Source organism: Arachis hypogaea, chromosome 5 (genome assembly GCF_003086295.3).
Source record: "Arachis hypogaea cultivar Tifrunner chromosome 5, arahy.Tifrunner.gnm2.J5K5, whole genome shotgun sequence".
Classification (NCBI taxonomy): Eukaryota; Viridiplantae; Streptophyta; class Magnoliopsida; order Fabales; family Fabaceae; genus Arachis; species Arachis hypogaea.
Window position 1 is genome coordinate 31,344,283 of NC_092040.1, and position 11,498 is coordinate 31,355,780.

Sequence of the window (11,498 nt, forward strand, 5' to 3'; positions counted from 1 at the left end):
AAAAAATGATAATAATAACACCTAAGTAAATAATTCCCAAACTTAATATATGACTGTCAGCATTTTAAATTAATTCAATAATATTAAAAATAAAATTAAATTTTTAACAACTTTGCTAATAAATTCAAAAACTAAATTCTTGTTAATATCTAACAACCTAACCAAATAATTTATTGTTTATTAATTTGTTAATAAAATTTCAAATATTTCTAACGACGACACCTAAGAAAATAATCCCCAAACTCAACATATGAGTACTATGTCACCAAAAGAACTTTTTATTTGTATTACTACTAGTGTTAAACCCGTGCGATACACAAACTTATATTTTAATTTGTCGTTTTCGTCCAGAATTAGAACCTTGAGACCACTAGGACTCTTAATTCTTGACAAAACAACGTAAAGTTGTTCATGGGTGAACACTGATTTTGGCAAATAAAGCCCTACATGTGATAATGATTGAAATAATAACCACCTATGCAAAACAACTTAAAATTTTAAAAATAACAATCTAAACAAATAACTTAAATTTAAAAATAACAATTTAAGCAAATAATAATTTATAATTTATAAATAAAATTTTAAAAATTCAAAAGAGTAATATGCAAATAAATTAAAATTAAAAAGTAACAACTAAACAAATAACTTCAAATTTTTGAAAAGAACAACTTAAGCAAATAAAATTTATAATTTTCAAAAATTTCTAGTGACGATATCTAAGCAAATAATTAGTTCAACAACATTGAAAACTAAATACCTAACAACCTAAAAAAATATAATTTAAAATTTAAAAAATAACCAACTAAGAAAATAATAATTTATAATTTATAAATAAAATTATAAAAATTTCTAATGACAACACTTAAACAAATAAAGTCCCAAACAGTCAAACTCAATGTATGAGCACCACGTCAGTTAAGGTGAATAGATAAAAAAAACAAGAAAAGGGAATAAAATAAGGCAACATAATAACAACGGAGTGATTGTGAGATAATAATAATTATACATGTATAAAGAATGATAAGAAAAAAGGGTAGTGTATGATATGATTGTTGAGTAGGTGTGATCGCTTGTGGTGTGATGTACTGTAATATGGTATGTCATCGTTGATGCTCTGATCTGAATTTTGGAATCGTGCCTGCAGTTGGGTTCATTTAGTGGTAGTGTATCATATTGATTTGCTTTCTTTGTACCGTGACAGGTGACTGAGTTGCTGTATTATTGAAGATGGACTTTAGTTTTGATTAGCGGTGAAAAAGATGAGTCTGATTCAAAGAGTTTAGAAAAGATCTATAATTACACTTTCTCCGATACGGAAGAAGACGACGATAATAATTTATACTTCAAACTATAATTAGAGAAAGCATAATAATAAATTTGAGCAAAAAAACTCATTCATATAAACTTCAACTAAATAAGTTCATTATTTTATAATAATATTTTAATTTTTTTTATTAAATTTGGTTTAATATGTATTTTTACTTATATTTTAAGATACAAATTATAGTTTAATTTCGATGTAGTAATAATATAAAATATTTTCATATAGTTATTAGATTATATTTGTTCTTTAAATGAGATAACAAAAGAGTTTAATTGTATTATTTTTTTAAAATAATTTATTGCTCTTTCATTTATACTCTTTCAAAAATATAATTTTACTATCTTATTATTTTTTGTTTCTTAACACTATTACTATCTGTTTTTTATTTTTATTATTATTTATATTATTATTATCATTATTAAATCAAAATAAAATATAAATGAAGAACTAGTCAATTAGTCAATATTTAAGATATTTTACTTCAGTAAAAATTATTTATTCAGCATAAAATTAATTGTGATTGATTTATTTTTTATAAAAATACTTATTTTGTATTGAATATCTAATATGAAATATATATATATATATATATATATATATATATATAAAAGAGAATTCGTTAAAGTCTCTTTAATTTCTTAAACTTAACATTTTTAATTTAAAATAAAATAATTTGTTATCATTTCATTTTAAATATTTATATGCATTCTTAGAATTTCATAAAAAATAACAAAAAATTAAATACACTTTTAATATTTTTTTTTTCAAAATAAAGTTCAATCTAACCAAATAAAAAAAATTAAGAAAAAAGCCTATCTAATTAAGTACCCACTACATGACCAAAAAAAAAAAAAAAAGAAGAAATTCTATAACCAAAAAGAACGGTTCATGACCAAATCTTAAAACAATGGGTCACCTCCTTTACAAGTAGCTGGTTAATGGTTATTCTCCTCTAAGCCGTGGCTCTCTTTGCAAGTCCGACAAATGTCTTTGCTAAGCCTATTTCTTTTCAAACATCATAGTACCACTTGTCACATAATCCATTAATCTGTATAGATAAATCTGTATGCTATAATTTTCCATATTTTAAACATTAGAAATGATTTGAGCACACAAAAATATTAAAGATGATTTTGATTTTTGACAAAAATTATATAGACTAAAATCATAATTAATTCTAATATTAAAATAGTTTTACTTACATTATGATCAAACTCTGTTTGAGTTCATATTAGATTTAGACTTCTTCCCTTCTTTTAAGTGTTGAATATGACTATTGTAACATGCTTTCGATAAGCACTTGCATAATTTAATATATGCTTCTTCCTTAGTTTACTGTTTTTTTATTTATCTTTTTTATTTATTTTTTATTCATTCATTTTGACGGACTTAATATAACAATTAAAGTTAATTGTGGTAAAGCATACTATCTACTCGGTTATTCATTGTTTACAATATAATAATAAGCTAAAACACAATTATTCGAGAGTAAATATTTAAATTATTTTAAAAAAAGTTCTTAACAAAATTTTTATAAGGTAATCAGGTTTTAAAATATCATTATTAAATAAATTAGTCCCTTTTCAAAACGGCAAAAAACTAATTTGTGTAATTAAAGTAGTTTTTGAAAATTTATAAAAAATAAAAATTTTATTGAGATCAAAAACGTTTGATTTAAAATTTTTTAAAGACCAATTTAAATATTTATTTATTATTCAATCATTATTTTAAAAATTAAATCATAAGTTAAACAACTGCTAACCTAAATTAAAAGTCCAACATACACATTTAATAAAAAATACCTTTTTGAAAATCCATTTATAAAATAACTTATAGGCTTAATTTTGGATATAGATGAAAGGAACAAAGATACATGCGTAATTTGTGTTGGAAAATTGTGTGATTGACAAGTGTTTTATGAGGAGGATAATTAGTTTTGAGTTTTTCAATATACAATCAATTTAAGTTGATTGAGTGATTAACTCACTCATTCGTTTAAGTAAGACAGATCCTTAAATGAAACTCAACAATTAACTAGTTTTATGAGTCCAGTCATGCCATATGAGCTGCAAGTATTTTTTGAGCTTGTAAACCTACCAAAAAATATAAAACCACGATGACACAATTTTGCAGACTTTTGTAACACCATGATAACCGAGGGGAGCCAGCAAATTGACCCCACCTTATGAGGTTTATAAATTTCTGAATAAAAGTTAGGTGAAGAAATAATTGAAGATTACATTAGATTAGTAGATAGTTAGATATTGCTTTGCTTCATTTTGTTGTTAAAAATTTCATATTCTATTTTATTATTTTAACGATAAAGAAAGATGTTATTTGTATATCAAAACTTGCAAAACAAAACTCATATTAACGAGAAAAGTTAATTGAATTAGGACAATTGCTTTCAATAAAAAGATACAATTAATATTTATAATAAAATAAAATTTAAAATTAGGGTTAAAACTTATGATTCCAGTATTATATTTATCCAAAAATCCTTATGAAGAGTTTGAGAGTTTAGAGACGGACCAATATATCTTTAATGTGTTATTTATATTTTATATTGTTCTTAATTAATAAAAAAATTAAATGTAAATAAGCATTTCTTTTTTATCTTAAAACCAATTTATTTGTAACATTTAGTTTATAAATGTCTGATGAACACATAATAAAGTCATCAATAACAATTTTTTTAAAAAGTTAAACAAAATTAATTTTTAATATATTTATTTTATATTTATTTTAATAAAAAATTTAAAAATTATTATGTATAATACTCTTAATATGTGTTTTAATGTGTGTATTGACGACTAAATCATTCTTTATAATATAAGTCAAAGTAAATAAGTTGCAATAGTGTGACTTGTTTATTTTCCTCTCAATACTATATAGAATATAAAATTAGAGTAAAGGATAAATAAGTCCTTAATCTTTTGTTTTGTTGACATTTTTGTTCTTTAAAATTTAAAAGTGTTTTAAAATTTTTTAATTTTACAAACGGCAGACGAATAGGTATTTTCCGTCCATTTGCCTCTCAAAAAACAAATGGAGATTGGTGAAGTGATACTCACGTGTTCGTTACAGAGCTATGTGCTGTTACGATGCTGATGTGGCATGTCCTCCAAAAAAATAAAGGACAAATAAGTCCTTGCACTACAAAACGACAGCATTTTGTGATTTTACGATTCTGCAATTTGAGAGAGGTTGAGCTAGAGAGAGATTAGGTAAGGGCCAAAAGGGGGAGGAGAAGAAGAAGGCAGCATGTGGTGGTTTTGTAGTGGTCAGACATGTGATCACCAGAGGTGAGACAAATGGCCAGCGATGATGTTGATGAAGATGGTGGTTAGATTGTGAGAGGGGTTGTTCTTTTTCTTATGTTTTCATGAAGGAAAAGAAAGAGTGAGAATGTGAGCTAGAACTGGGGGAAAGGGAAAAGGAGAAAGGAGAAGGAAGTGGAGGAGGCCGCGGTGGTGGCGTGGACTACTGGCGATGAAACAGCGAAAGACAGTGATGATGTGGGACAACAAAGGGGAGGGAAAGAGAGAGGACCGTGACGGTTCGGTGTGGTGATTTCATCACAGATGGTGGAGGCTACGGTGATTCTAGGACGACAAGGGTGGTGGTTTCGGCAATGGAAGAGGAAGATGGTTGTTATTGGGGTCGTCTGAACAACAACTATAGAGTCACTACTACATAATTGACTTTTACTAACATTTGAAAAATGTTATCAAATCATATTAAAATGTTATCTATGTATATTAGTAACATTTTAACAAATGTTAAATATACCCTATGTTACTAAAGAGTTTTACTAATATTTTTCTAAAGATTTAATAACATTTAGTAAAAATGTTACAAAAGATATTCTATAGTAATATTATGAGAAATGTTACAACAGACCATTCATGATAACACTTAAAAAAATGTTACAATAGATATTTTTGTAATACTTAGAAAAATATTACCGTATGTAATTTTTGTAACACTTAAAAAAATATTACAATAGATATTTTTTGTAACATTTAAAAAATGTTACAATAGATATTTTATGTAACACTTAAAAAAATATCACAATAAGTCTTTCTAATAACATTTTAAAAAAATATTACAATAGATATTTTATAGCAATACTTTAATAAATGTTACAAAAGATTTTTTTTACAAACAACAAAAAATATTACAATAGATCTTTAGTAATATTTAAATACACAAAATATTGAATTAAAATCTTTTTCTCAATTTCATATTTACACCCACTTTATAAATTAAATCCAAGATATTTAAACATTAAAATTGGTCTAATAAGTCAATTTTTCTATTTTTTCAATATACTTACATAATTAAATATAAAATTAAAACCACAATTAATATAACCATTAATTTAATATAATCCTAGACAATGTGAAAAATATACTACACATAATACACTCTAAGGCCTAGATGCTTAAGCATTCAATTAATATAATTGCATTCTCGTGTATCATAAAATGGTAGGATATTAGAATTTAAATATGTTAAACATTTTATTTTATTAGAAAAAAAGAAAAGAAAATGAAGTTTCCAGTGTCAAAAATTACTTAGGCCCATGGACAAGAAGTGCAAGATCCTTTGTCATCTTTTTCAATTCCACTGTTCCAATGCAAGCTGCTTTCAATTTCTTTGTAAAGTCCAACAATCTAGCATTCCCATCCAATTTTGCCCTGGAAAGGTTAAATCTCTTAGTCTTCTATTCACGAAGTTAAATTTCTTTCTTTCGGAGTATAGTTGGGGATATTAATTTTGATGAATTTAGTAGAAGGAAAATTTATTTGGATGGATTTCGACATTTACCTATGCGCAAGACCTCGAGGCCAGGCAGAAATTGATGCTATACTATTTGTGCTGGTTTCACCTCCCTTCTGATGAACCTGGTAATGACGAGTAACAGTGCCATGTGCTGCCTCTGCTTCAATGGTTTTTTCATCTGGGCAAACCTGTCAAAAAATATAGCTTCTTAAATCAAAATCCATGCTGGAAATACATGCAAAGGAAAAAATGGCAGAGAAAGACTGAAAAAGATTAGAAAAGCAATACTAGCACTGATGTCATTAAGCCAAGAGAACCAAATCATGTTCAATAAAAAAATTTGTTCAGATCACATTAAACACAAGCAAGTCTAGTGAAGAATTTTCTAAATCCTTGTGTGCAACCAATTTTATTACAAGTAACAAAGTTATCACGAACTAAAATCTGCTTGAAGATCACAAAAGAATATGATATCCACCTTGAGCCAAGAAATCACTCCACATGTAGTCAATTGGTAACTGAGATATCGATCAACGGTACATACTGAAGTATGCAATAGGAGCAAGCTTCAATTTGTTTTTCCTGAAGTCATTGATGATTCCTTTTATGCCCCACCATATTAGTAGATCCACAACTATATAAGATAGCTGGAGCCAGAAGAAAATATTGGAACAAAAGATCTATTGAAAATCACAAAGGTACCAAAATCAAATAATAAAATGTTATTTTGGCAAAAGACTTATCCAGTAACCAGTACTTTGAGAAACTCATGCCAAAGGGTGAGGAAATGCATATGTTGGCCTGCATATTAAATATCAAATTCTAAAATTATGTCTAACTTATTATGAAACCTTATCTTATCTATATAAAATTGTTAAGGCAATTTAAACTCACGTCCATGAAATTGTGAAGAAGATGTGAAGAGGTACCCTAAGGGCTTCAACAACATGTGCATGTCCTGCAAGCCAAAGTAGATGATAGAGTTTGATCTATTTCATTCTTAAAAAGTCATGTGCCAGTGTTACACAAATATGCAAACAATAAACATGTTCTACAACAATGAAAGAAAAACTTTTCTTTTGAAACAAAGAGCAATCAACAATAACCTTATGAATTTGGGAAACAAATTTTGGAAAAACAAACTTCTATGTTCTACATGCTTTTTTATGTAAAAGCCTCTGAATTTCAAACTTCAAATTTGCAAGTTACTTTTGTGATCCTAGTTTTCCTATTCCCTTTCTAAGAACATTACTAACACTTTATATTTGATCTACTAACTACTCACCATAAGCCGAAAGATTGGCAATAATAGCATGAGCTCTAAATGGAACACCGGTTTCTAAATTAGGCGTTGTTTGCTAGAAGAAGGGAATCAATAATGTCATTCAGATCAATATGAAGAATAAAAACTGGTTAATATGCAAATGAAGCATTTCATTATTAATTAGTTTCTGCTATATTCCATACCATGCACTATTCATGAAAACAATAAGTTAGTACAAGATGGTCTTAATAAAGTACAATAATAAGTGCTTGAATGAGCAAGATGAATACTTTAAACATGCACATTACTAGTACAAACAGAACGGTGAAAAGCAGAAGATGATAAGTTAATAACTTAAAAAACTATGTTTCTTTTATTACACAGCAGGAACAACAAAAGAAAGAACTAAAAAAGTTTAAGTGCACACCTCAAGAGACAGGATCAAGCAATGTCTTGGCACCAGCTAATCCTCTGCTCCAAAGCAACCAACAGTTAGGAGGATAAATTTCAATTTCGCAAATCATAATCACTATATGTATACAAATAGAAGAATATATATATATATAGCACATTCACTAATAATAGATGTTTTACATTACACAATTCAATGACTTAACACTCAACGAAGTAATGCATCACTTACATATAAGAATGGCTAGTGTTCACCAATGATCAGTAGTTGAATTAATAGAAAGAGTCTATTGATCCATGCAGTTAACTTTTCACCTTTTTGGAGGGAGGGGGTTCACTATTTACATTCATTAAGAAAAGTCTTTGGAAATTCTCCACGTGGCAATTCTCCACATGGCACCTAATGTGTGAATCAACAAGTACAACATTGCAGTAACAAATCTAGCTAGCCAAGAATGTATATGTAAATGTTGCCCATGAAACTACATAAACATGAATGAGCAGCTAAACAAAGCATTTATAACTATTTACATTTCAATATCTGTTTTTAGAAATCAGAAACTACAAAGCATAATAAAGAGAGGTTCAAGAAGGACTACAACGTTATACACCATAACGGTCCAAAAAAAAAAACTAAAATAAAATAAGAATGAATTAACACAATGACAAGTCCAAAAGCTCAGACTCTAAATTTTATATCTTCTTTAGTAAAGTTAAAAGATGCAACAAAGCTAACTAATCTTTTTCTTTCAAAAATTAGGACAAATGCAATAGATCCAAAAAAAAACTACAAATTGGGGAGATTATAGAACCTAACTATAAACAAAATCACTAAAAAGAACTTTAATGGGTAGAACTTCAAATTGAAAACAAAGGACTTACTACTTATACATCTGGATAACTTTTCTAACTTTGCTCGTTGCTGCTAGCTTAGCCTTTTCTATTGGTTCCGACGGACCCATATGAACGGAAGACTCTTTTGTCCAACTTTTGAAGAGATCAGGGACTTAAAAGTATTTTCAAATCTTGGGGGATGAAAATGTATGCAGAAAAAATGGTTAGGGACTTATTTGTCCTTTATTCATAAGATATATATGTCCATATGATATCAATCATATCCATTGGTTAGTGCAAAAGTTCACACTATTATAATGGATCAAGAGTCCATTGCAAAAGTTTTTGGATTAATTATAATGTAAAAATCTATTTACTCAATTTTTGCTAAAAAAATAGCATTAGTGACAAAAAGCCCAAATAATTAATTTTGTTAACCTTCTTACTAATTAATAAAGATAATCGTAATGTCAGTATTAAAAAATAAAATCATCTGACTTGTTCAACATGATTTTCGCTACAGAAACAACATTCATCACAACTCTCTTATTCACTACTAGGGACACTTGTCCTTTTAAAGACTCTTCCAACACACACACACACACATATGTATAGATGTCTTTAGTCAATCTACACTCAAAAATTTGCCTATCATATTAGATTATTTACTTTTTTGTTATATCTTTGGAACTACTTTTTTAATAATTTTCTTGCATATCTAATCATCCAACCTAATTTGTACTCCATCAATCTATATTTCAACCTATTATTATCAACACTATGTACCCAAATTAGCAACAAATTTCAGATGAATAATAGATATATATGAAGTCAAACACCGAGTCAATCCGTGCAAAAAACTTGAAGTGAGGTATGGGTACATTTTCTTACTCATTATTCATACCCTATCCGAATAATAAAATCAGGTCCAAAATAGACAAGCCCAACTCACAAAAGAAAGATCTAAAAACCATTTTGTGTTTGTCTAATCTACATGAAGAATGGGTCCATTAGTCTGTAAACCCGATCTACATGCAGAATCTTAACTGTATAAAATCTTAACAACCCCTAAATAAAAGGGGAAGAAACCACCCATCATTATAGGTGGATAAGTTACATAAAGAGAATAATCTTATCTTTCTTATTGTATGAATATCCTATTTAGCTAGGTATTTCTCAATTTTAATATACTAAAACTTGCTTAAAATCCTTACTAACTTAAGTATCGGAGTCCCTTAGCTTGCAGGTACCATCCCCATCCTCACTCAAAGACCTCGGACGGCTTCGCCTCACTAGAGGAGACGTCAGCATCATCATACAAAGGATCCTGGACCTCACATTCAGGCTTAAGTCACATCGATTTTAGATAACCCTCGGAATATTGGTGCCATTGTCGGAGACTTGGAGTTCAACACCCAAACATGGCGGACGATTATCCAAAAGATGGACACACGACATCCGAATCAGAACCCCAATGAGAACAATGGATTAATAATGATCAAGTAGTTGTTATCTCTCCTCCTACTAAGAGGTAGGAAAGTTGATGAAGAAACAGATAATCCAAGAGAACGAAGATTAGGATCAGAGATCCATAGACCTGGAACATTAGGAGACAGAAAAGTAACAAAAATAATGGAATTGGTCCATGGGCACCAAGATTGTCTGGAGCAGCTTGAGATCAAGCTGGAGCGAGTCTGAACAAGTTCTACGAAAAGAGGTACAACACCGTAGAAAGTTGGAGGAAAAACTGGAAAGACTATAGTTCGATCTCAAGGGAAAGAAACCTTGAACTGATTAGGAGACCACTCCCATGGGAAGTGAGTACCAATTCTCAAAGGAGGTTATGCGAACAAAAGTCCCTAAGAATGACGAAAGCCCAAACATGGATCTTTATGATGGAACCACCAACCCCATCATCACTTGAGCAATTTCAAGAGTAGGATATATTTGGTCGACGCTTCAAATGCAACTCGGTGCAAAGAATTTTCGATCACCCTAACTAAGGTGGCCATGAAGTGGTTTGATAGTCTTCCTCCAAGGTCGGTCTCCTGTTTTGACGACCTAGCCAAGGGCTTCCTAATACGATTTTTCATCCAGAAGGACAAAGCCAAGCACGCTCTGAGTTTCTTGGGTGTTAAACAAAAGGTCGGAGAATCCCTCGAGGCATACATGAAAAAGTTCAACAAAGCATGTTTGGATATTCAGAACTTGCTTACTAAAGCAACTATCATGGGGTTGGTTAATGGCCTTAAAGAGGGTCCCTTCTCATAGTCCATATAAAAAAGATACCTGACTTTTTGTACGAAGTTCAAAAACGAGTAAAAAAATACATCAACATAGAAGAGATTGCTCAAATGAGAAAGCCTACATCTGGACAAAACAAAAGGATTACAACTCGAACAAGCCTAGGAAGTACCACTCCTATATCCCATTACAACTCTGCTTGGTCGATGTCTATAGGGAGATATATCACATTGAAAATATACCACCTCTAAGACCAATCAAAAGCAAGAACGGGGGAAATTAGTCAGAATACTGCGAATACCACAAGATCTACGATCATGCTACTAATGATTGTTATGACTTGAAAAATATTATAGAAAAGCTAGCCAGAGAAGGGTGACTAGATAAATACTTGGCTGGGAGGTCGGACAAAACCAACAAAAGGAAAAGAGTCAGGAAAGATAAGGAGAGGCGAGAAAGACCAGCAAGAACACTTAAAAGACATATTCACACAATTGTTGGTGGCTTTGCAGGAGGAGGAGTAACTAAGTCCTCCTACAAGAGACATTTGAAAGAGGTCTATGATGAGCGAATAATTTATACGCTTTTTGGCATTATTTTTAGGTAGTTTTTAGTAGGATCTAGCTACTTTTA